The sequence below is a fragment of the Gallinula chloropus genome, assembly GCF_964237585.1.
Source record: "Gallinula chloropus genome assembly, chromosome: 1".
NCBI lineage: Eukaryota > Metazoa > Chordata > Aves > Gruiformes > Rallidae > Gallinula > Gallinula chloropus.
The window spans coordinates 88628013-88653532 of record NC_140085.1 but is presented as its reverse complement, the minus strand read 5'-3'; the positions used below and the strand labels follow the sequence as shown (position 1 = coordinate 88653532).

At 49.6% G+C, this 25520-nt stretch overlaps 1 protein-coding gene across 1 annotated transcript in view; it reads right to left on the bottom strand.

Moving 5' to 3' along the window:
• IGSF11 (immunoglobulin superfamily member 11) overlaps positions 1–25520 on the bottom strand; it is a gene marked incomplete at both ends in the record, with an annotated part of 105060 nt that overhangs the window by 40738 nt on the left and 38802 nt on the right. The gene's annotated exons all lie outside the window — the stretch shown is intronic.

Genomic DNA, 25520 nt, shown 5'->3' with positions numbered 1-25520 from the left:
GTAGGAGGGGAGGACGGACAGGGGAGCCCAGAGTGAAGGCTGCCACTGTGCTCAGTCTCTATGGAAATAATCCACAATGCTAATACGTCCTAAAATGGTAATAAAGCCTGTGTTCTCTTATGTAATCCCATAGTAAGAAAGAGCTCTGTCGGCTTGCCTGACAAATGATATCTCTGTAACCTTGGAGAGGATTATTACTAAAAAACACAGGGTAGAAAAACAAAGCGAGATGCACACACAGAGCCACATGCAAATCCCTCGGATGCAGCGAAAGGACACACGGCTCCAGCCGGGTTCCTGTGCGTTGGCCCTGCAATATCATGTCTCTGACATCAAACAGGGAAAGGACCTCCAAGCAGAGCAGCAGCCCCACCCCAGCTCCTCCTCTGCTCACACTCCCCTTCCCTCCCCAGGGACATCAGCACCAGGAGCAGGCAGAGGGCAGGTCTTCCCCTCTTCTGTCCTCCTTCCCTCCTCCTGTCCCTCCCTCCCTCTCCTAAAATGAACATTCAAAGCCCCGGCAGCTGGCCAAATCCAGTTTGCCTGCGTCACCGATGCACGTGGATTCACATCTGTCCTGCTCAGCAGTGGTGGAGCCAGGGCTACGTGCATCCCCGAGGAGGATTCATGCCCCCAACTCCAAGTTGTGTGTCAGCAAGGGAGGAATCACACGTTTTCTGGGCACAGTTGATCAGCACTCTGAGGCTACCCACCTTGTCTCACACATACAGGGAGACAGGTTCAGAGGCTGCGGTATGCTCATTTTGGAGCTGTCTCTAAGTTTGGCTGGTGAACCATAAGCCAAAGCCAGGCAGCAATTTGCTTCTGTGCCTCAGGTGCAGATCAGAAATAAGGCACCACCAGGTTAAAGCCGTGCTTCATGACACAAACTACAGTGTACGTCCACACAGGTGTCCCTGTCACCACCTTCCTCTACTCCTCTCCCCCCTGCAGATGGTGCCTCTCTGAAAACATGGAAGGGGATCCACCAGGTCACCCTGGAAACCTCATCAGAGGTGCAGGTCTAACACAGTAATTGTTTGAACATATATTCCTGTCCTCATGTGGACCAGCCAGCCCCAAGCATCTTCCTCCAGGACATGGCAACCAGACAGTTGTGAGGCTGACCCCAGGAGACAGGTCACGTGTGATAAAATGAGCGCCAAGTTCTTATCTTGGTGCCAGCAAAGGATGGTGACTACTCCAGTATCTCTTTCCCACAGATGAAAGCCTGGGAACATTTAGTGGAGCTCCAGAAAACTTTCTTAGGAATGAGAGATGACATCAGGCGGGTTTCCATGCATGATTGAACAGTGACCCTTTCATGATGAGCTGCATTTAAAAGACCTTTAATGTTTTCTCAGACACCAAGACATGAACAAAGGAGGACTCTGAAGACCAAGAAGATTCCTGAAGGCAAAGCCTATTCTGCAGAAAAATCAGTCCTAACAATTAAAAAGATGCTATTATGATACTTAAGAAAGACATTTAAGGGAGCAGAGTCTTTTACCAGTCAGTGCATGTAGAGAGCTCTAATTCGTACTAGATGTATGCAGTGTGACTGCCTGGAACATAAAGGGTTACAATCATTATTCGCAGCAGTCACATCTTTTTAATTAATAACCTTGTAATTGGTATCGACTTAAACCAACTGATGACAGTCTTATGATGAGCCATTCCTAGCCAAGCTTCCTACCCAATTGCCCTCGGGTCAGGAAAACAGTGAACTCCATTATCGGGCAGAAGCTTTTGGCCCCACACCAGTCTCCTTCCTGGGCCACAGAGAGGTCACCCCACACACACGAGATGCAGCAGCCTTCCCCCAGCCCTTGCTTGTTGGCACCATGGCTGCACTGAGCCTCTACCTCGCTGCAGCCTGACATGCATGGGCCATCACAGAATCACGGAATCATAGGGGTTGGAAGGGACCTCCAGAGATCACCGAGTCCAACCCCTCTGTTCCCTAGGACAAAGCAGATTCCACCGTTCCAGAGCAGCAGTGTTGTCCTCATCGGGAAATACAGTTCTCAAAAAGGTGATGCCACAGTCAGGGCCACCAAACCCCCTTCCCAAGTGCCATCCTGGTGAAGAAATCAAAGGCAGATCCACCCCCAGGCATTCATTTCTAGGGAGCAGGAGGAGCAAATCTTACTGCCCCTGTTCAGACACAGGCTCAAGCAATGGAAGTCCCCTCCGAGGTGTAACTTCAGACACCCCTGATAGATCTGCAATGCCCAGCTCAGACCTGCCTCTTTCAAGCACAGGGAAAGGAAACAAGGCAGCGCTGACAAAGGGCAGCATTGTCTCCACAGCAGCTCACCTAAGACAGGTAACAGCCAAAAAAGAAAGGCCTGGGGCAACTTTTCTGGCCTGAAGCTCATTTAGAGTGAATTTCAGGAGCAGTTTACTTCCAAAGAGAAAAGCCCAAGTCGCCTGGGTACAGACGGCACCACAGCAGCTGCTCTGTAAGGCTGCAGCACCAGGCACACCAAGGGGAAGGAGAGCTCAAACTAAGGGTCTGGCCTCAGGACTGGGCTCGGGGCATCCCTCCCCCGAAAATGCCCTGCTTTTCCCTACCCATCTCTCCCCGGCGGGACCGAAAAAGTCCTTTTTCTTCCCTAAGCCTCGATAGGGTGCCTGCGGGGCTTCCTCCAGCCAGCACCCTCCGGAGGGAGGGCTTTCCCCCTCCAATACCAGGGAGCGGCATTAGAGGGCAGTACGCTGCCTTGAAAGCGGGGTAACTGTCCCGACCACCCCCCCTCCCCACCTCACAGCCAGGGCCACGGGCATCACCCCGGGCAGGGTGTCCCCCCGGCTGTTCCTCAGCATCGCCGCCGAAGGAGGGGGTCACCCCCAGACCCTGGTACCGTAGCTGTTCCCCCCCCCCCCCCACTCCCCAAGCCCCCGGGTGGCCACTGCAGCGAGCCCTGACCGACGCCTCCCCCCGCTCCCCTCCCCATCCACCCCATCGCAGGCGACAGGCGGGTAAATTCTGCAGGGGCTGCGTTTTAATTAGAAGATGCCGGGTTTTAATTAAATAAATGCGAGGCTGAATAATGCAATCAGGAGAATTGCCTGTGCTCTTTTATCCTGCAATTCAATTTATTTTGTGCTGTCCCCACACTTTTAGTTCTCACATGCCAAAGACTCGGTTTGGGGTTTGTTTGGGTGGTTGGGTTTGTTTTTTTTTTTTGCATTGATCACCCGGAGCTGCATTGCAGAACTTTGCCGGGGACAAAGCTGGAAGCTGTTGAATAAAGGGCAGTGGGAACTTCTCCTCGCAGCCAGGGATGCGTCGGAGGCAGGCTGCAGCAAAAGTTTTCGCCTGCAGCAAAGCAACCGGATTTTTCCCCCAGATTTTTCGAGCACCAAAACAAAAAAAAAGTTCCCGCTGGCCGTCAGCGGAGCTCAACGGCAATCCTGAAAATCGGGAGCAGGGAAACACACCTCCCTGCCCATAACTGGAGAGCGACAGAAAGTAAAAGGGAGCAGAGGCGTGGGCACACGGAGCTGGCAGCGCATCTCCGTGCCGCCACCCTGCCGGCACTTCATTGAGTTCCCGAGCACGCAACTGTTAATTTTAAGGTTCTAGAAACCAAAAAATCTTGTTTTCGTTTTGTAATATATATATATATATATATATTTGCTCTCAAAAGGCAGCTCTGGTTGCTAAGTGACTACAGTATGTTTCTCCACATCGTTTGAAAAACCCACGCGCTCGGAGCAAGGAAATTGCTGGGTTTAGGGCATCAGGAGCGTGACCCAGCAAAATGGTGACTCTTTATGTATGGGTTTGTAGTACCCTGGTGCTCAGAGACCCCGGGGAGCCGTTGTCTTTGGTAACGTTAAGAGTAAAAGATGGTTCCCAGGAGGTCTTGAATAAGCTAAAACAGGGCACAAGTTGGTGTAAGAAACCGTAGCATGGACTTGGAAAAAAATAAAAAGGAGGGCAAGGAAGCAGCTCTATCAAGGCTGAAAAGGAAAGCCCACCACAAACAGAAACGGGAGATATCTACAGGCAGAACCAGCGACTGAGGCTGTAACAAACTATGTTGGGGCAGGGGGGCTTGGAGGGAAGAACACAGAGAGGTAAAAAGCATGAATACAGGGCGAAAGTGGGAAAGTTTTAAAACCAAGGACAGATGTTTGAGAGAACAGGGGACACCAGGGAAGCATCCTGCAGAAAAAAGCCCCAAACTTGTAGTGAGGGTACAGACAGGTGACAATCTGGAGGGGAAAAAAAAGAAACTTTGATAGATTGCAGGCAAAGATGTAGTAAGAACTGAACCAATCAGCTGAAGCAGCACAATCAGTAATAGCTGCAAGACAGCAGGCACTAGTTATGGTTACTGTAGCAATATAGGGAAGGAAAAAAAAAAAGCCAAAAAAACACTCAAACTGAGAGACTATGATTCCTCTGTGCTTTATCAAGCATCACGTAATGAAAAGTAAGAAGTGACTTTGCTTCCCTCCCCTAACAGCTCTGGAATTCTTAAAAAGGGCTATTGATTTTATTTCCTAAATACTATTTTCCAGAATGCTTGTCCATAAGAATTATTGTCAGTGAGTAAATTAATCAGCTGACTCTGCCTGTGAATAGTCTTTCTGCTTGCTGATTCTTAGGAATGCTGGCATCACCGTCTGGTGTAAAGTCTGCGTGTAGCTATAACAAACCCCGTTGTTTTGTAAATACCCTTTTATTCATGAAGCAGTGCTATGCTTTCCCATACGGCTCTCCTGCATCCCTCGCAAACAGGAATTTCACATGCGGTGCCAAGCAGGGAACAAAGACAAGTGGGCACAGATATTTTGCCACAGACTTCAGAGTGTCCACACACAGGGTACGTGTGCCTGGGAAACAGGGGCCCTTCTGGACTCTGGCTAGTTACAGACACGATGCCTGAGGTCTTCCCCGAACCAGAGGAGCACAGCAGCACTGAGACCTGGAATTCTGGTCCAAGAGTAGCTGCACGCTAAATACGCAGCACACAGAAGCGCAGAAAAGACCAAGAGAGTTTGCCTGGCTAACTCAGAAAGGAAAATGAGAAAGCCTCATCAGCAATGCAAGAAGTAGGGAGGTCGACTTGCTTTTAAGCCAAAAAGCTATGATTGCTGTCTACATATACAACACTTATGTCATTTATTGAGATCACACCGCGAGTTTGTGTGGGTATACGTCAGTATTTTGTCACCCACACGCCTTTCAAACCTGCTGGTCAGAAAATTTAACAAAGCAGTAGACACCTCCAAGATATAGGTTCCTGTAAATTTTGTGACATTGAGGGGATAAGTAAATTTGTGTTGTGACAAACTGTTGTAACAACTCAACAGACAGCAGCCCGGCCTCACCTGCCAGGCAGTCAATCATCACACAGGGATCCCAAAGCCAAGTACTTACCAGCCCAGTACCCAGGCAAGCAAAGAGGAAGGAGAGAAAGTAAAGGGTATTTCCAAAGGTCACAAGAGATGTAGGAAGAAGCTGAGCATTTCCAACTGGGGGGTGTGGGTGGAATGGAAAGCCTTGGCAGGGCGTGGGGGGCGGGCGGCCTGCAGACACGAGGACTCTGCAACTGCTGTGGTGCTTCATCCTGTGAATGTTAGTGGAAGAAGACAGTGTTGCAGGAGTGCTGGGGTTGTAGGACAGGAGCCTGCAGGCAGCCAGGTTCCCTAAAGAGCTTTTCTCTTTTGTGTCAGAAGGTGAAAATGCCATTTTCTTTAAAGGTCTGTAAAAGAGGGGTAAGTACCAGATAGGTACAGATGGAAATCAGTGTAAGCAAGCTCCTTCTAGGCGTGCCCACACCCTGCACAGTGATGTTTGCTGCACATATATGTCCTTCACTCAAATGCTGTTAACGAGCACAAAGAAATCAGAGCAGCCCAAACTGAGTTCACTTGCTTGTCACAGCCCTGTCCCTGAGGTTACCAAGCCTATTTCCAAACTGAGCTTCTTAATCTCAGAGTGCCTATAAAGTATGCCAAACAGCATTTTGCATCTGAATGGTGCCTGATCATTGCCTGTAGAGATATTCAGAACAACCTAATATTTACAAGCAACCTCTGCAACACGCATTGCTGTCTAGAGATAAGTTACAGATCTGCCAGACCACCTGTGATTGAGGCTTTGGTCATCCCTGCGCCACAGACACCCCCGTATCCTCAGACAAGTCACTTCACCATGGCTATCCACACAAAACACCCACATCTGTATCCTCTCCCTCACAGCCTAGGAGGGACGGTACTGGGGAGTTCAGTAGGAGGAATAATTTAAGGTTAACAAATAAACTGCTTTATGCTCTTTTAGTGCCACTACTTCACATTTTATCCCTGTAGTGGTCTGGGTAAACACAGCGCTCACATAGCCCAGCGTGCAGGTCCTTGGCCATCCCCCTCCTGCGCCCATCGTGCCGCTCCTGCCCCGGTACCGCGCAGCTCCCTGCCAGTGATACTCAAGCGTCTCTGGCACGCCACGGGTAACCGAACACGGCTCCTCAGAATAGACATGCTCCCCCTGTGGCTCCCACACCCCTGCGTCTTCGGTAACCCTACCCCACCGGGGCAGGGGCTAGAGGCAGGAAACCAGGCAAGCCAGCAAAACAGGAGACACTCAAGACTGCGGGGCTTAACTCTATCCACCAGGCACAACTGCTGCCTGAGTCCTCCTTCCCAGCCCAACCCCAAATCTTTATAACAGGTGGAGGAGGAGGGGGTGGCCACCACCCTCCCAAGAATCCCCACACACATGCCTAAGGGCTGGATATAACCAGGTACGGCCAGAGGCATCCTGGCAGAGGGATGAAGATGGCCAGCCAAATAAAGACATGGAATTTGGCACCCAAATGCAGATAAAAATACATGAACTTCACCCCTGCCCTGAGCAGAGGGAAGGGCTGAGAGACCTCACCACCAAACCCAGACAACTTCATTCAGCCCTTCTCAAAAATTTTCAAAAGACACAGCAAAGACAGGCTGAGCTAAAACACGTGAATCAGGGCAAGCACGCGAGGAGCCTTCCAGCAGCACTCACACTGCTCCCCCAGTGCAGGCGCTGCCTGTGCTCTGCTCGTGGGGCGGGTGGCTCAGACCTGCCCCAGGGGCTCGTCTCAGCCAGTAAAGTCTCCATCACTTCGGGGACACGGCTCCTGTGTCACATCACGGTTAGACCAGAATCCTCAGTTTCATCTGATCAGCAAGAGACAGTGCTCACCCGCATTTGCAGTCCTCCTGACCCAGCTCTCTGTGTCACCATGGATGGACCACCCATGAGAAACACGATGAGACCATGAATAGGGAAAAGAAAAGAAGAAAGAAAGAAAAAATCTCTGAGGTGGTAACTCTAAGTATAATTTGTGTACGATGCACACAAAGAGCAATAGAGCTTCTCCACTCCCCGGCAGCCGGTGCAGGTCTAACCTAGTGGAAGGCACTTCTACATGTGTAACAGAGCAACCAAGAAACACAGAGTAACAGGAGAAAGACAAAGCCTGCCAGGAACCTGGAGCAGCACAATCAAGGTGCCACTTGTGCAGAGCATCTCAGATACCGAGAATGAGACACACATCATTCAGCAGAAGGAAGGGTACCTTTGGGTACAGCTATTGAGGAAAAAACCCACAACCTTTCCTAATGTGGCAATAAATGCAATCAATACAGATTGCTGGAGCAACCGAGTTGTCTAGAGAAACCGATACCTATGGATATCGTGGTTAATAATGCAGGATTCTTTAAATACCTCAAGAACGAGAAATTTTAGTGCCAAGAGCAAGCACCTTGGTTTGCTGGCGCTGCCTTGCTTTGGAGAAACACAGCCCTTTCCACAGACAGGTTTACTGGATACAGGATTATGTCTATTATTTCACCAGCCACACTCCACAAGCAGCTTCCCTCCCCTGTGCCCAGACAGCATCGAAGCTTCGCTGGGCTGATGGCTTAGAGGTGCCAAACTGGATGGAGCAGACCCAGTGTGCTCTGCTGCAGCTGGGATCCGGACACTGGCACGCTGGCAGGGGCAGCAGCCGTGTCACCTATACGCAAGCTTTCAGCAAATTAAATGCAAGATGAATCTCGCAGAGATGCGGTATCTACGTTAATGGCTTTTACATGAAATGCGCTTTAATTCAGCTCCTTCCTGTATTCCTCCCCACCCCCTGCAACTATCAAGGGCTTTACCAGAAGCCTCTGAAGCAGAGGAGCTGTCAGGAGGCTGCAGCAGCTGAGCATGACACAACAGGGCTCTTCACACTTGAGCAATATGTTGGAGGCAGTTAGGAGCTGGGCTGTTCACAGTGTTGCTGCATGTTATTATTGGTCTGTGATGAAGGAGTTAACCTCATTTACATTTTTGGGACTAACTGATCTGCTCACCCCTCTGAGAGCACCCAAAAGGGCCAACTGTATCCTGGGGTGCATCAAGCACCGTATGGCCAGCCAGTCCAGAGAGGTGATTGTCCCACTCTACACTGCACTAGTGTGGCCTCACCTCAAGTACTGGGTGCAGTTTTGGGCACCACAGTACAAGAGGGACACAAAAAATATTGGAGAACATCCAGAGGAGGGCAACAAGGATGGTGAAGGGTCTGGAGGGGAAGTCTTACAAGGAGAGGCTGAAGTCCCTTGGTTTGTTCAGCCTGGAGAAGAGGAGGCTGAGGGGAGACCTCATCATGGTCTGTGGCTTCCTGATGAGGGGGAGTGAAGGGGCAGGTCCCGATCTCCTCTCTTCGGTGACCAGTGATAGAACCCAGGGGAATGACACAAAGCTGCAACAGGGGAGGGTTTAGGTTGGCTATTAGGAAGAGGTTCTTTACTGAGAGGGTGGTTGGGCACTGGAACAGGCTCCCCAGGGAAGTGGTCACAGCACCGAACTTGGCTGAGTTCAAGAAGCATCTGGATGATGCTCTCAGTCACACGCTCTGACTTGGCTGGCCCTGTGTGGAGCCAGGAGTTGGGCTCGATGATCCTTGTGAGTCCCTTCCAACTCAGGAGATTCTATGGTTCTGTGACAGTAAATGCCTTTTGCAACTCACGGCAGAAAACCTGCAGCAAACTCTGGAGCCTGCCACTGCATCCTCAGACACCCAGCTCTGACTCTGAGGTATGCCTGAAAGGAAGTGGAATAGAAAGTAAGAGAGGCTGAGATTTGTTGTTAGCATTGCTGAAATTCTGCAAGCCTGGCAGCAGCTAGGGTCATACAGGACAGCAGCAGTGCTAAAGAGAGGAGATTTGGTTCAGGTAATGACCTAATCAGAGGGGAAGAGGGAAGAAAGCAGCTGATCTGAGAGGAGATAAAGAGGGGCAAAACAGAGCACAAGGCAGAATTTAGTAACAGATCTTGTCTGGAGATATCATCTGCACGGGAGATGGTAAAACCTCACAGGAGGAGACAAAAAAACATGTTATAGAAAAGGTGTGCAGAAGTGCTGTGCTTGGTAAAGGAGTTTCTCAAAATAAAATCATTTCCATCTTCAGCCCACTCTGACCACAGAATAATCACCCAGCTTCAGCATCAAACTAGGGCAGTGACCCAGCCGGGCAGGCCCATGAAGAGGAAGAGATGACATGCATAAATCAACACATACATATATATGCATGCACAGAAATGTATGGAGGAAATTCCTTAGTAATTTATTGTTGCATATCTCAGGCTGCTTCAAGACCTCTCTCCAAGGCAGATGACTAAAGCTTTTCCCTCCTGTGTCTGTCCTGTGACAGGTAGGCAGATGGGGCTGGAGGGGGGTTCTACAAAGTATCAGGCACTGGCCATTTTGTTGGATACAGGATGCCCAATGCTCTGATAAAGGATCACAACCCCCTGTTTCTATCCAGTTCTGACTGTGAGCTATCCCCAGAGTGGGGACAGTCACACCCCTCTCTTGGGAGCGCAACACTGACAACCTTTGTGCAAAGCAAACAGCCAAAAAGGACCCTACTCCCAAGAGGCTTGAGAGCAAGAAAGAGGCCCTCTGAAGGGACAGCAGCACAAAGCAGGGAGCTCTTACCATCACCAACATGCAAGGCTGCATGTTGGACTACTCAGATCCCTCTTTAAGCGCTTCCAGCTCAGGAGCCTGAGGGCAGCCCAGTGCTCCTCCCCTCACTCCAGACAGGCACCTTTGGTGGAGGGTTATCCTCTAGAAACCCATCTTCCCCAGATCATATGGTTTACACACTGTGTTTTGACATGCTGTCCCCTGCATCAACACTTCACTTACAGAGCAGCAGGCAGCAGAAGTTGATAGGAAATCATTCACCTCCTCCACCACCACCTGACCACATGCCAAGGCCAGAGACCTACTGGACACCTAGTCTACAGCCAGGAGGACCCTGAGTTTGGAGATCTGCCCTCAGGTCTGCTACAGTATGATGACCTTGTGCAAGGTAGTTCTACAGCAGGATTTCAGGACAGAATTTTCAGGACAGCCCTCAAGCTATGTATCAAAAAGATGAAAGATCATATCCTTCATCCTCAGCTTTTACAAAAACACGTAGCAGGCTCAGCAGCAGCTTCCAGGTCAGAGACTGACTGATAACTTGCAATGAGGACAATGGCACCTGAGAAATCACCCAGAGCATGAGCCACAACACGCAGCCATCTCTCAAACACTGTTGATTCAGAGAAACCACCATTTGGAGTAAGCTTCACTTAAGTAAACTTCCCTATGGGAAATATCCATAGCAGGACCCCAGCAGGCACCGATCCACGCCAGTTTTCACGGATGCTTTTTGCAGTGAAATCCTGCTCTGCCATTCAGATCAACTGACCGTGCAGCTCTGCAGGACTACCTACATTGCACTGTGGGCATAGGCAGGAACCCGGGGTGCAATCTTTGCTGTGGTTCATACCTTTTCCAGTACAATACACACCTTCCCTGCTGCCTACACTGCTGCACACACACTGGCAAAACTAGCTGGCTAGCAGTCATCCCAAAACCCCGGTGCCCAACAGAGCAGCTCTGCACCCTGCAGCACCGCTGTGCAGTGAGAAACGCCACGCTGAGGGAGAGGTTACAAGTCCACCTTGGGTCACTGGGAAAAGCCACACTGCAAAGCGGGAGAGGCAAGCTGCAAGGCAGGCACAGGACTACAGCCACGCTTCCGAGGCTCAGCCGCCACCAGACAGCCGGTCCCACTGGAGCACACGGCTGCTGGTTTCGTGTTGTACAGGCGCTTTCCTCTGGCGGTGGCTTTGAAGGCTGCCCATTCATCTGATTTGTGAGTTATGTAATCGCCAGAGGAAAACAGGGTTGGTTTGTTTGTTCGCGTTTTTTTGCTTTAATAGAAGTCATGTAATCACTTTAGGTTTAAGCTCCGGTCCAAATCGGACTATTTTTACATCTCAGGCTTGATCTCTCTGGAAAGAGGATGAGTCCTTTTGCCTGGCTTACACAGAACGAGCTGTGGTAACCCAGTGGCTGCTGGAGGACTGCGTGGAGAGCAGCATGTCCTTTCTCATCCTGGGCCCTGGGGTGCATTTCACCAGTTGCTCACCCCACATCTCCCAGCTAGAGATCCCTGGGGAGCTGGTGTTATAATGTGAACCACTTGGCCTGCACAAACCTTAAACACTCTTTCATTTCCCAATTCCTGCTCTTTCCTGCACCTATACATCCCACTGCCATCTCCCCAGAAGTAATTAATTCTCTGTTTTATCCCAGGTTTTGAAATTACCACATTGTTAAATACTTCTGTCTAAGAGTCCAGTGGCTCTTGCTCTTGTGATACTTCCCTTAGCTGTCACTGTGCATGCTACCTACCAGTGAAACACTGAGGTTCAATGTTTCAACCAAAGGGAGTGACAAAAGACTTCTACACTTTTAAGAAATCATGCCTTCCATTACACAGGTACTACGCTATGCAGAGACAAAGCCTTAATCATCTGGACTGAAACAGGCTTCCCCACTATGCTATAGGCCTGTTCCCCACTGCCACCCCATTCCTCAACATTAGCAACAGAGATCGCCTTCTGCTGAAAGCATCCCACACTTTGGAGGTGCTTAGGCCCTGGCCCAAGCCACCATAGAAGAAAATCTGCACATAGACCTTTGTGAAAGTGAAGAGAATTTACAAACTGATTTATTGCCCCAGGCTCAACAGTGGCTGTTCTTACTCCTTGTCAAACGATTTGGATTTCACTCAACACTTCTTCTCAGGCAGAAACGCCCATCATGTTTGCAACAGGATTAAAATGGCATGTGAGCCAGCCAGGGTGAAAATGTCCCCATTAATTTTTCATCTTTCCTCAGGCAACTCTGCCTATAGATCTACACAGGTATTAAGACAGCCTTGTCAACTAAAACTGTTAGCTCATCTCCCTCCTGCACCCCCCACACACAGCCAGGACAGCTGACAGCACGGCAGTGGAAGGCAGCAACCCTCTCAGAGTGGCTGTGCCCCTGCCAAACCAGGGTTTCTGCAGCACCTGCTGACACCGAGGACAGGTGTCCATGGACCAAACATGTGGCTTTAGTCACCCTCCTTCCACAACATCCCCCGGACAGCCGAGCCAACAGCGGCCAGAGAGCGTTTTCTGCAGAGAGCTCGATGCCAAGTAGTCCCCTGTGCTTGCTACCACTGGTCAACCATCGCTTTGAATTGAAAGTGCTTACACAGCCTAGAGCACCCCTCCACTGTGCACCTGCAGCCCTCTTCAGCAGGGCCCACAGAGGTCAGACCATGCTTGGGAATCACATCTCTGTGATTGGGCATCTCACCGGGAGACACCGAGATGCAGCGACTGAAATCCTCCTGTGCTCTGCGCCAAAGCTCTTAAGGACAGCAGCAAGGGTGATCCCACCTCCAAGTTCACAGAGCTGCGTCGCTCCAGCCTACGCTTGGTCTCTTCTTCTCTGACATCGCATCTCACTTCAGCTGTCCCCAAACAGAGAGGCACCAAAAGAGATGTCAAAAGCAATCACCCCCGTAAACACAAGAAACCTGCATCCACCCCTCCTGATCAGCCCTGATACAGCCAGGCCTCCCACTGGCTCCGCTTCTGCACTCACCCAGCTTGAACAGGCAAAAGCTGATAGCACAGCAAGGAGACCTTCATGGGAAAAAATGGAATGCTGCCCCCACTGAGCTTGCAGGAGGTTGTTCTCTTGGCCAAGCCCAGGCTGGGAGCACAGCCTCTCCCACAGGCAAGCCGTGTTGGAGGAGAACTGGACTTTCAGACCAGAGATAAAGCCAAGGACCAGACCAGTTCTAGCCATTAGAGATACTACGGTTGGTTTTGTTGGATTCTTTTTATAAGATTAAAAGTGATAAGCCTGGTGTCATGGCTAAATTCCAGCTCAGGTGACCACTTGCTCCCTAATCTCCCCCTGCCCCTCCACTGGTCTGACTGGATAACTTACATTCATTTTACAGAGGAGGCACAGCAAAACCAGCAAGCCAAGCTCAGGGAAGGCTCTGTTCGGAGGTACTAGAAGCTTTGACAAGTGCAGATAAGCAAAAAAGTACTTAAACTGTCTACCAGGAAGAGTGCTCTCTTAAAAAGCCGATGAGAAATTTAGAGATTTGTGTGCATTTGATTGCATGTCTGATCATACGTCCTACTGCTATAGATCCAGCCTTAAAATATTGCTAAGGATGCAGCCTTACAATACATACTTGATGCGAGGACCATTAACAATGAGAACTACGTAAGTACTGGGACTTGACCAGATGGAGGAAAGATTTTTGCATTTTCTCATCATACAGTTACCAATGGCTCTGCACCATCATCATAATAGCTTTGTCCTCCAGCTGTATAGTCATAATTGCATTTTATTTCTGTATTTCTTTGCAATTTAGTGCTAAGCACAGCTCTCAAAATGGCTGCTTTTGTTCCATGTAGGACCCTGCCCTCCCCACTCTGTCTGGCTCTAAGCTCTGTTATGACAATATGTTTATCTTCTCTAATATTTGTTTACCCTTTTTTATCCCATCTATTTTCTTTGACATACATTTTTAATTAGATGCACTCCTCTGCTTTCACTGCCCGCTAACACATTCATTTAGAAAGCGCAGTGTTCACTATTGCTGCAAATCTCCACCGTGTGCTCAAAAGGTCAAGTCTATTTCTTGCAATAACCTTTGTCTGGCCAAGTTATCAGTCATACATCACAGATAGGATGATCCCTAAGGAGACCACTTGTATTTAAAACGTATTCACATCTTTTTCCTTCGGTGAGGAGGATTTGTAGACGTGAGAGGTAACAGTATCACACCACTACAGTAATTACTAATTTTTTTTATTTTTTTTTTAACTTTTAGACAAGTAAAGGGACAGTCTTCCTGCTAGACTCATGGTACACTTGAAATCTCTGGAAAGGCATGGAGAACTGCTTCTGCCTTCACCCAGGTCAGTGACAGAGGTACAGCTGGGTTTTGTGCTGGGAACAGGAATCAAACTGGACTGTAATTGAGCTTTGCTGATGTCCTGACTTTACCTACACTTTCCCACTGCTTCCTTCACATCATCCTCAGTGGCTGTGCAACCATCTGAAGAGTCAGCTCAGGGGTGCAATTACAAATGTCAGGACAGGGAAGGTGGTGGAAGGTTAACAGGCAGATAGGTGGAGGGTTGCAGTGTGGTCTTCAACCAGCTTACACCAACCACAGGCCCATGCCTCAAAGAGCCCTGACTCTCAACTTCACGCATTTGCTCTCTCTTTGGGTGTACAACAGTTGGATACCTATCTCAAGCCAAGCCACTGAACCACTTCCAGCATAAGCCAGGCTCCCCTCAGCACTGCTTCAGCCCTGTAATTAATTCACCAGCCTTTCCCTTTCCCCTCCCTGTGCCAGGTCAGCAAATTCACTGTTATGCCAGTTACTAAAACTGTATCTCGCTCTCTCTGGCAGTTTATCAATTTTATTGGCGTGAATATGTCTTCCCCAGACGGCCCTCTGAAGTAAACGTATGGTAGAACAAACAGCTGAAAGCGTACAGGACCGACAGAGCAAAAAGCTTGCATGATACATGGGGCAGGAGCCCCAAGGGAAATTTTTTTTCATGGGAAAGTGAGGCTGAGCCTGTTCATGACGTGGATAAGAAAGCACACCCCAGCCGAAGAGACACTGCCTGTACCAAAAGAAACTGTGGGCTGCTCCTCTGGGAGTGGGCAACACTGGCATCGCTGGTGCTCATAGGCATGCAGTGGTCCACAGGCCCCATGGCAAGGCGTGCAAGCCAGGGCTGGATATCAGCTAGCAGCCACAATGCCTCTCAAAGCGCCTGCTTTTGCAGCAGAACATTTCTGGGATGCCGCAGGAAGCCTCCCATGAAACACAGCGAAATAAGATGCATCCAGGCTGCCTGTGAGTTATCAGGCACGGGAAGCACTCCCGTACGATGGAAAACAAGTTGCTAAAATAAAGATATCAGCTCTCCAGCTGTGTAACCAGGGGTCCTCACTGTGAAGGCACATGTATACCAGGCTTCTCTGCTTTCAAAACGCGCCTCAGATTTCATTTCATCTCAAAGCTGATTATATTTACCCTCCAGGTATTGTCTGCATTGTATTTTAATAATCTGCCCACCTGTTATTATTTTCTCTCCCAAATCTGTCGCTCTTCAGCAGTGCTGTAATTTAACTCCAGATGAAGGCTGCTTGGGTTTGGATGACAGCATTTTCACTATTACTATCTGCCAGAGACAAAGCTGAAGCTCATCAAATGATAAACGATCATAACCGCCTTTCACTCACCAAGAGTTTAGATCACAACACAGAGGAAAAGAAAGGTGAAATGCATTTGGTTGTTGCAGCCCTACTACAGGCAAATGTCAGTCCCCAGTCACAACACGGCCCACCAGCCAGGGATGCCTGCTGGCCTCAAAGGTTTCCTAAAGAGCTAAGCAGTGGCACCACCACACATATCCATCCAGTACTCTATTTTCTCCTACTTCTTCCATTTTGGGCAAAGGTGAAAATCAAGAAGAGATGCTGTTTTTCTGGCAGTATGGTAGAAGGGGAAGAGAGAGAAAGTCACTACATTGCCTACCACATCTCCATGGCATACAGGCTGTATTAAAAGAGAGGGCAACATCCTGCCCTGTTACACCAAAGCAAATCTGATCCTGGTGAAAATACAAGGCACACACACAATACAAAATGCAGATATACACAGGAGGTAGGGGTAGGGAAAATTCCTTCCTGGACTTTGCGGGCAACCAGCAGAAGCCCCCAAAGGACTTGGGCTCCTTTTGCAAGATTAAGAGAACTGTAAAATAGGGGTTGCCCCAGAAAGCCAGGCCTCTGCTATCCTGAAAGAGCACATGCAAGCTAGCTCTTCTGTGCAGGCCTTGAATTTCCCTTGGCTGGCATCTCTTTCAGCCGTGCGACACGACACGTTACGTGCCCAGCAGTATCAGTGGGGATCGGCGGCGTCTCCTCCCTGAGAGGAAAAAAATAACGTATCGTTGCACTAAAGTAATTCTGATCTGGCCTGGGGGTATATTATGATGAGCCTTCACCCGCTGGTATGCTTCCAGACATTTCCATTTCCTCACTGTCGCTTCCCTCTCGGATAAGTTTGCCTGCACTGTTTGCACAGCTGTCAAGTCCACTGGAGATCCCAGGAGACTGACAGCCACTCGTCCTGCCGCACAGCTCTCCCGCCTGGCCACGCACCCTGCCAGCTCTGCCGCCTCCCTCCAGCACGACACCAGCCAGCCATGCAGCATCCACCAACCCGCTCCCTGCGGCTGAAGCTGCCTGTAAGGAGGACCCGGCCAAGGGTTTGCCTCATCCCTTGACAGGGAGCAGGTGGAAAGAGCAGCAGGACCACCTCTGTGCATAGGTGTGTTCCCAGGTGCAGAGCGAGACCAGGGTTGCTCCCTGCTGGCACGCGTGTCCTCACCACCACGCAGTCACCCCGACTCGCCTCACCAATGGTGGAAGCCGATGGCCGTCTGTGTTGACATGGGCTTGGACACAGAGAGGGAGGATGTCTCTCGTTTTGTACCATCTGTCAGCCAACAAGCTGCTGTCTCACAGTGTTCCACAAGATCTTGTGGGTTTGGAATGTATTCAAGGAAGGGTCTTGACTTTGGCCTGGACAAGGATGTTAGCCTTTTGGGGGGTGCCAGGATCCTTCACTCTTTAGACAACCATGTGCCTTCTCTCGCAGACACATGATGACCATGACACTATGACAAGCAAGCTGCTTTTCTCTAGACCTCACCAGATGAGAAAGGCACAACCCAGTAATGAGACCCACCCAAATGTTACCCAAGCAAGTTAATTAAGAACTTCATGGAGCAATTCCAGAGCCAGGACTAGCTGCTTGGCCACACATCCTGAAGCAAGCTATGGCCAGGCTGCACCAGAAGTGGGCCATCATGCAGAGACACAGAGCCTCCCAGCCCTACAGGCAAGTGAGCAAACAGTATGGTGTTTAGCCATTACGAATTTGTTGCAGAACAGCCAATACAACTGTACTTGAGAGGAAGATGCCTTCAGTTCCTGAAGACACTGGATCTTGAAACTTAAGATATCTGCATCAACATGATGCTACAGACCCTGACTTTCTGCATTCTGTCAGAGACTGCAGTTATTGAGAGTTGCCTGCCTGTGGGAAGGAGACGGAGGATCGATCCTGCAGTTGCCATTGGTTGCATTATTCAGTTCTATGGTCAGTGTCAGTGGCAGGATTTTCCAGGATGAAAGCTTCTGTCGCTTAGCTGGTGCTGTTACCTCCTTGGAAAGACACGGATGCACGGCTTCACTGGTGATTTCTGAGGTGACAGCAGCTGTCAGGCTCTAGCAGAGAAGGTGAACGTAACAGTTGAAAGAAACTTGCTATTATTCTGTCAAGTAAAATGTCTGTGTGGATGCTGAAACATCCCAGGCGAGTGCAGCTTGACTGCTCTCTTATCAGTCTTGTTAGGAGCTCAGTTTATTACATTTTGTTATTGCTAGGCTGAGTTCATTTTGGGGCCTCTTAATTACAATGCAGTCTGCTCTGGAAATAAAACCTGCAACGCTGTCTGCAAGCACTCACGGAGCAGAGAATTATACCGAGCAAGCTAAAAAAAGATATTAGAGGCAAACCTTCAGCTGTAAAGGTCTCCAATTTATGGCCAGGCAGGTTCCTGCAGGGGCATTCGAGCCGAGTCACTCTGCGTTAGCATGATGAAGATGGGGAGCGGGCGCCCCGGGTTAAGAGCTGCGGCAGAGCATGGGCACCACGTCAGAGAGTTTGCCGTGTTAGTACCTGGTGGCACAGCCTTTGTACAGCTGGTACACAAAACAGGAACATACTTGGGGCCGGGGGGTGAGGGTGAGGAGGAGGTGCTTCATGCAGGTTTGGGGAGAAAGGCAGAAAGGAGCAGAACAGAACAGATGAGGTACAAAGTGAGGAATTTATGTGCATTGCAGCTAGGTTCCCACAGGCAGCTGTAAACTTGGTAAACGCATTATGTTTTGGAGATTAATGAGGTAAGATGCTTGCAATGGGAACCCACTCTAGGCAGTGCTTTCTGCTGGCAAAAACTCTGCACATTCTATGGAAAACGCGCAGGCAGCTGGGAGGGATGTGTAAGCATATGGAGGGGATCAGCTGTATCCCGGAAGCAGTCCCCAGCAGTGTACAGGCAGGCTTAATATTGGGAGGGGTGGCGAGGCATATTTTTAACTAGTAAGACTAGTAACAGCACAGACATCACTAGGAGCACTCAAGTAAATGCTTCATCTACCTGTTCGGAGGGTGACGCTGCCTTTTCTGCATGGGCACAATCTCAGGACAACAGACTAATATGTTGGGTGGCTGTCACTGTGCTCCAGCCATGCTCCTCCGACCTGAGCACCTCAAGGAGCACAGACAAGGTGTACAAACCCCTCATAAAAAAAGAAAGAGTCAGATCCCTCCTGCCTGAGACAAGGGAGAAACTCCCTACCCTACAACTGGGGCTCTGCCACCCGAAAGGGAGAGATCTGCAATTTTTCATCCTTATGGAAAGGCAGAGCATAAGCCCAGCATCACAATGGGCACACCGATTCAGCTATGCAAACCAAGCAGCACATACAGAAACAACACAGGCACGATTTCCAAGCAACCACCACCACAATTCACCCCCTTTTCACCAAGGAGAGCTGCTCTCCAGAGAGTCCAGGGGAGCGTTATGCCACTGACATCCACCAAATCCTTCCCAGACCTTATCAAAGAGACAGGAGGACTGACACTCAACTACAGTTTGACAGCAGACAGATTTAACAGTGACAGCGTGGGGTAAAGTGTTACTGGAAAATGTAACATTTGCAATACTTCTCCGCTGAAAATCACAAGCACTGGTGCTCTCTGATTCTTGATATAAAAGGAGATGGGGAGAAGGGAACAGAACACATGTGTGGTCTCAGGCAGTCCAGCCCTGGCCATGCAGGATAATTCACAACTATGGGGTCTCTCTTCCAGCATTTTGCTGTCCATATATACGTGATGGTCTCACCATTGTCACTCATAAACCAGGCTGAAAAAATGCCTACTGGGAACTTTGCTTGATACTCCACCTACATTACTTTCCCTGAGCTTTATCACATCACTCCTACTTATGTAGGTCCTGCTACCCTTCTGAGCACCTCCTCTGCCTGAAGTTCACACCCTGCAAATTACAGGAAGACAGTTAGGTTTCCCCTCTTAATCACCAATTACCTATGATAAACGCACTTAGTTGCTTTAATCTTTCCCCATACCTCGGCTCCCCTCCAACACCCTAATCACTGTTGTTCTTTGAACTCCTCCTAACTTGCCCTGCCTCTGTGACAATGAGCTGTCTGGAGCAGAGCACTGAAGTTTGGGTGGGACCTGACCAAAGCTGCATGCTAATTTGATTATTAGCAAGATTAGGTGTCTCTGGCAGGATGCAGGCATTTGTTTGTTCACTCATCTCTGTCCTCAAGCAGTCTGCAGCTTCCTACTCCCGATATCATTTGTTGGTTTTATTTAACCAAGGGATTAAGAGCTTTCAGGACGGTAATTACAATGATCTTTTGAGTGCCTGACGGCACGCCAGACACCCTCCAGTTCCACATGGCGTGTTCCCTGGCATGGGAAGTACCCACAGGGATGGGTCAGACAGCACCCGCAGCCTTGGCAAGCGATGTCCACCCACAGCAAGCTGAGCCCAGAGCAAATATACACATGGCTTGAATGCCACAACCACAGGCAGGGAGAGCCTCAGTGGGCATCTGCCGGTGCCCTCTGAAAGTAGGGGCACTGCCCTGCCACCGCTGGCCCTGCCAAGAAAGGCTGCCTGTGCACCCATCCGATAGCGCTATCCACAAACACAGACCGAATCTAGGGCAGGAAAGGCAGCTAGCGATGCTCTGAAGTGGCAAGTGCAATCTTCTACTGTCAAGGAAAAAGTGACATCGAAAGCCACCCACACGTGGTTGTAGATTCACGCTCTGGCATACCAAGCCAGAATGACTTTTCATTCGGGTGTTACGTGACCACCGTATTGAGCGACAGCCTGTCACTGAACCGCTCGTACCCAGGCTGGGAAGTGTCCTACAAGAAGACCCGCAATAGCCTTCATGCTATGCTTACTAAGCAGAAATGCTGGGATGCCATATATTTCCAATTTGTTAGCTCTCTGCATATGTTCCAGGAACAAATTTCCGTAAAATGGAGCTAATGAGTCTTGCCTGATTTGAGAGACAGAGCTGAAAAGCTCTCCACATAAGGATCCAGCAGTATAAATAATATATTAGACTCCTCTGCAATACTGTTCTCATAGCTGAGAACATATGCGACCCTGTGCGAGCTTCATCATCTCTCATCTCTGTGCCTTGGGGGCTTTGGGGTAATTTCAGACTTTGAAAGCCTTCCCCTCGCTCACCCCAGTTTCTGCAGTTCCTAGAGAGCCACCCGAATTTCACAACATCACCTGAGCAGTAGATAAGTAAAAATTGCCTCAGCCATAGAGGAGAAATCTAGGTTAATTATGTTGATAACTTAACCCCCGGGCTAATCTCTAGTCCATTAAGGTAAGCAGATGGTCAGCTCACTGCAGGGAAGAGGAAGAGAACATGGAACAGCAGCTCTCATTCACGACGTGCAGGACCAGACATGTCCCCGTGAGGCTGGGCATTCCCAGCCTGCTCCCTTCCCCCAACGGTGGGATTTCTTTGCACCCATGGCTGGCAAGGCAATCCGGAGATGGAAGCTCAGAGACACCAGAACATAATAAAAGACCACACAAGGTGGGTTGCTTTTTGGGTTTGGTTTTTTTTTTGGTGTGTGATTGAAGTAATCAATGCACTGGCACAGGCTGAAAAGTGGGGAAGGATAGGGAATGGGAGGCACTAACGGATGGGTGTTCCAGACTGGCGTACCTGACGCAGCTAAAGATATATATACCCGTGAGAAATAAAGGTCAGACACAAAGTGTCATTGCACAAAAGGAGGAGAAACATTTGCAAAGAGATCTCCTGACCAAAGCAGACACAAAGCTCTCCCAGGAGCTCTGATGTGTGGGCTCGGTCCCTCACAAGGTGCTGGGGAGGAAGGACCCTGTGGGTCAGCACACAGGGCTAGGAATAGATGTTCCAGCTCCTGTCCTCAAGTCTTCCTGTGCTGAAAGGATCAAGCAGGAGCAAGACATTTTGTCTCAGTTTCTCTATCTGTAAAGAACTCCTTCCACACCTTGCAGGGGGATTTTGCAAAGCTTAAATGCCCGTAAAGTGCTTTCTGGCCCTCAGACAAAAAGAGATGGGGACACTTCACATCTCTGTTAGCAGTCTTCCCATTTCTTCAGAAGAGAGACAGGGATGCCAGGAACCGTTCTGCCTGCCCAAGAGCTCCCTGGCTTCCCCTGAAATTGCAGAAAAGCCTTCATCTGCTCTCCTTCACAGAAACAGCAAACCCCAGGATGAAGCAAACTGCCTGTGTGCAAACAACTGTAGTGCTTGGAAGCAACTCTCCAACCTACCCATTTTAGGGATTATTTCTCAAGGCAAAACTGCCCCATTCCAATGTAATCCATCCATTTTAATGCTCCAAGCAGCAAGTGACTTCCTGAACACTGACACTCTGCAGACCTCCCGCTAGGACACCAAAAGGTGTCCCACAGTATGGGAATATTCAGCCTTATAGAGACATAGAAATTGGGAGCTTCACACTCATTACTATTTTTAAAGGTACAGCTCAAGACTAATGGTGACATGATGTGATATTTGAGATCGCTGTGAGAATTCACTGCAGGATCAAACCACAACTGTCAAGTTGCCAGGCTGAGACTAACAAGTAACCCCACATTAAACAACAGTATCTGAAGGAGATGGGACCAACTGGGGCACATTAGAGCCATTTTACCTATTTAGGGGACAGCCTGAGCAGCCTTTGCTCAAACACACGCTTGGGGTGACATACACTTTAGGAAAAGCAGGGGTTAAAATAAGAAGATGGCATCAGTACATTTACCTGGTGTACTGTGGGCAGAAGCAGGCCCTGACCATCCTTGGAGCTGGTGCAGCTGCACAGCTGTGGTTAGCGTGCTGAGATGCAAGGTGCATTGCCTCATACTGAGTGCTGCACTGAAGCAGCCTCACAGCTTTCAGACCAGCACTGGCTTGCATCCACCAGCTCAGAGGGCAGGTCAAGGAAGCCTCCTTCTGCCTGAAATACACTATGTAGGCATTGCCCACGTCACTGCCCTGTGAGCCTATAAATCCCCTTTCTCCTCATCTTCCCTCTTCCCTCCCCTCTGTTGTCTTTCTGTAGCACAGGTTCTTCTGGGAGGTGGGGATGCGTGACACTGGATGGCACCTCATCACCACTCGCGCGCGTGTGCACATGGAGGGACGGTTCGCAAATGGAAGTGCCGCTTCCCCGAGGAAACCACACACACAGCTTCACCTCCCAGGGGCAATCTCTGGGCACTCATCCCTTCCCTGCTGCACCTCACGGGAGCAGCAGTGAAAGCGCAACTTCTGTCAGAAAAGTGACTGCAGCCGAAGGATCCCTCCTTGCTGATGAGACCCACTCCCTCTGTGTGCACCCGCGTACCCAGCTCTTCTCACCCAGATGCATTTTAATAGTTCCTTATTCCTGCTGGTTCTGCACAACTGAGCTGTTCCTCTTCTTGTTCACATTTCAACATTAATAAAACACATCCTAAAATAATGCCTGTAACCAGCAGCACCAGCCCCTTATGCAATACTGCTGTCTCAGGCCCTGGCATGAGAAACCCGGCATCTCCTCCCCACCCCCGTCCTCCAACCAAGACAGCTCACCTCCTACCCACCATCCCAGCCAACACGTGGATTTATCCAGCCTGAGAGACCCCAGGGGAACATGCCATGCTCCTTGGGATGGAAACACTTCTACAGGTAGGCAAGCAGCATAACCTTAGTGCTACTGATGGGCGTTTAAGCCACAGGTCCCTAAATCCTCTTCAGATGCAACTAGGAAACATCAAGGAAAAGCTATCAGCATGCACCCTGCTAAAACTGGCACTACCAGCAGTGGGGTGAAAGCAGGGAAAATGACTTCTTGCATCTCAGAGCCCTGCATGAGTTGGTGGCACAAAAAGTCTGCACCCGTGGCTGGGTGACACTGGCAGCGCCACACACCAACCACTCTGCGCTAAGTCTCGCTGCCCCGTTCTGCATCCCCTGTAGAAAATCTGCCAGCAGTGCTGGGAAAAGGGAGGACATATTTTAAATAGCAAAGAAACATCTGACAATGGTAGGCACATCACAGCAATAACATGGATGTTGGCAACAGCACGTAGGAAGAAACCAATTTGTCTCCCTCCTCAAAATATTTCGTCTTGCAAAAATGCACAGGAAAGATCGATTTATCCATCAATTCCAGGGAGTCAGATTAATGACAAGCAAAAGCATGCCCAGAACTGCTCCCACATGCAACACCAGGATCTAGCATCTTGTCTGTCAAGTTGATATCAAAGGAGAAACAAGCATTTGCGCTCCCCTCCCTGCGCCAGCCCCCTTCTGCCCCAAGTGCCATCCCCTCTACACCTCAACATGGCACAGGAAGAAGATACCAAGATGCAGAGCAGAAATCCAGCTCTACCACTCTGGGATGCCCCACACTGGGAACATGGTGACCCTGTGGGGCCCTGAGGAAGAGCAGGAAGACCTCATGTTTCAACCAGGCTTGCCTCTCCCGAGTGACTCGAAGGAGGAACCCTGCTTTGGATTCAGCCCAGCCCTGCCCAGCGAGAATTTCTAATCCAGCATCTGAAGGATTACAGAAAGTTAGAGACAGATGGTGCCGCAAAGACAGAGAAGTCTTATTGCTTGGCTGCAGCCTGTACTTCCCGAGGTTATGGTGGGATTTCGAAAGCTCCACCCTCAGCATAAGCCTCGGCTATACCGGCGAAGCGCTGGCTCAGTGTTGAACAGAAGAGGCTGCTGGCAGGACAGTTCACAGATGGGCTGCAAGGAAGAGAGATCTCTCCTCTGCACAGCCTCACAGGGCTTTTGGGTTGGGAGCAGGCTGGGTAGAAGGGTATCTTGCATCCAGCCAAGGCACAAACACAAGTCACATGACTCTGAGCGCTGCCACCCTGCACCCACAAGCAACCGTCACCTTTCCCAGTTTTACCTGTCAGAAAAGGAGGCACCAAAGTTTTGTGGCAAATCAGTGGCAGAGCCCAGGACAAAGTGACCGGGGCTGCCCCAGCTCCCCACAAACCTGCTCTGCTCCCCTCCGGGAGTGCCTGCTCTGCCCCTGCCCTCAGCCCAGCCAGGGCACGACAGTCACCCAGAGAAGGGTGACCATCACCTGGCAACTAGCACCAGCCTTGGGCCCAGCAGGGCTGCAAGAGAAGGATGCTTTGGCGTGTAGATTTTGGGGTTTATGGGTTTGCAATAGTCTGGTGCTTAGGTGAAAATTTATGTAGGGATGGGGGTTTTTTTACAACGTTTTTTTTTTTCCTCTCTTTAAGACACATTAGAAATATGAGGTCTCAGCTTCCTAATTTGTGCCAAGGATGCTCCAATGAGCTAATGAAGCAGCAATATCACAAGGAACAACTGAAACCTGAGCCAGGAAGCTGGAAGAGCCACTGAAAACTCACCTTCTGCTTTATGTTAATACTTATTGAAACCAGTTGCCTGACAAATGCTATGGGAAAAAACTGCTTTCCTGAAAGCCAATGCAATTTTCAGACAACTATGAAGAAACTTCATGATCTACCTTTCCAGTCTTGCCCAGACGACCTCCAGGAAAACAGCTTCCTGATATTTCTCATGTGAATAACAAGTAGAAAGAACATTCTTCAGGATATTTTAGACACCCCCGGATAACAGCACCAGTCATCAGCAGCACTGCAGTAACCTCCAGTGGAATATGCAGAAGTCTGACAAAAGAAACATTTCTGCTTCTAATGGCAGTGTATTTTTCTTTTTATGGGACACACTGAAAACAAGGCAAAGTGAACAAGCCCAAGTCACAGCACTTGGTTCTGCTCTTTGCTGTCTTCAGGCTGCACAAACCTTGGCAAAACCTCCACTGTTCCTACCCCCTACTCTTACCTGCTGGCAAAAAGGATCTGGGGGACATTTTTGAAGCCTGCA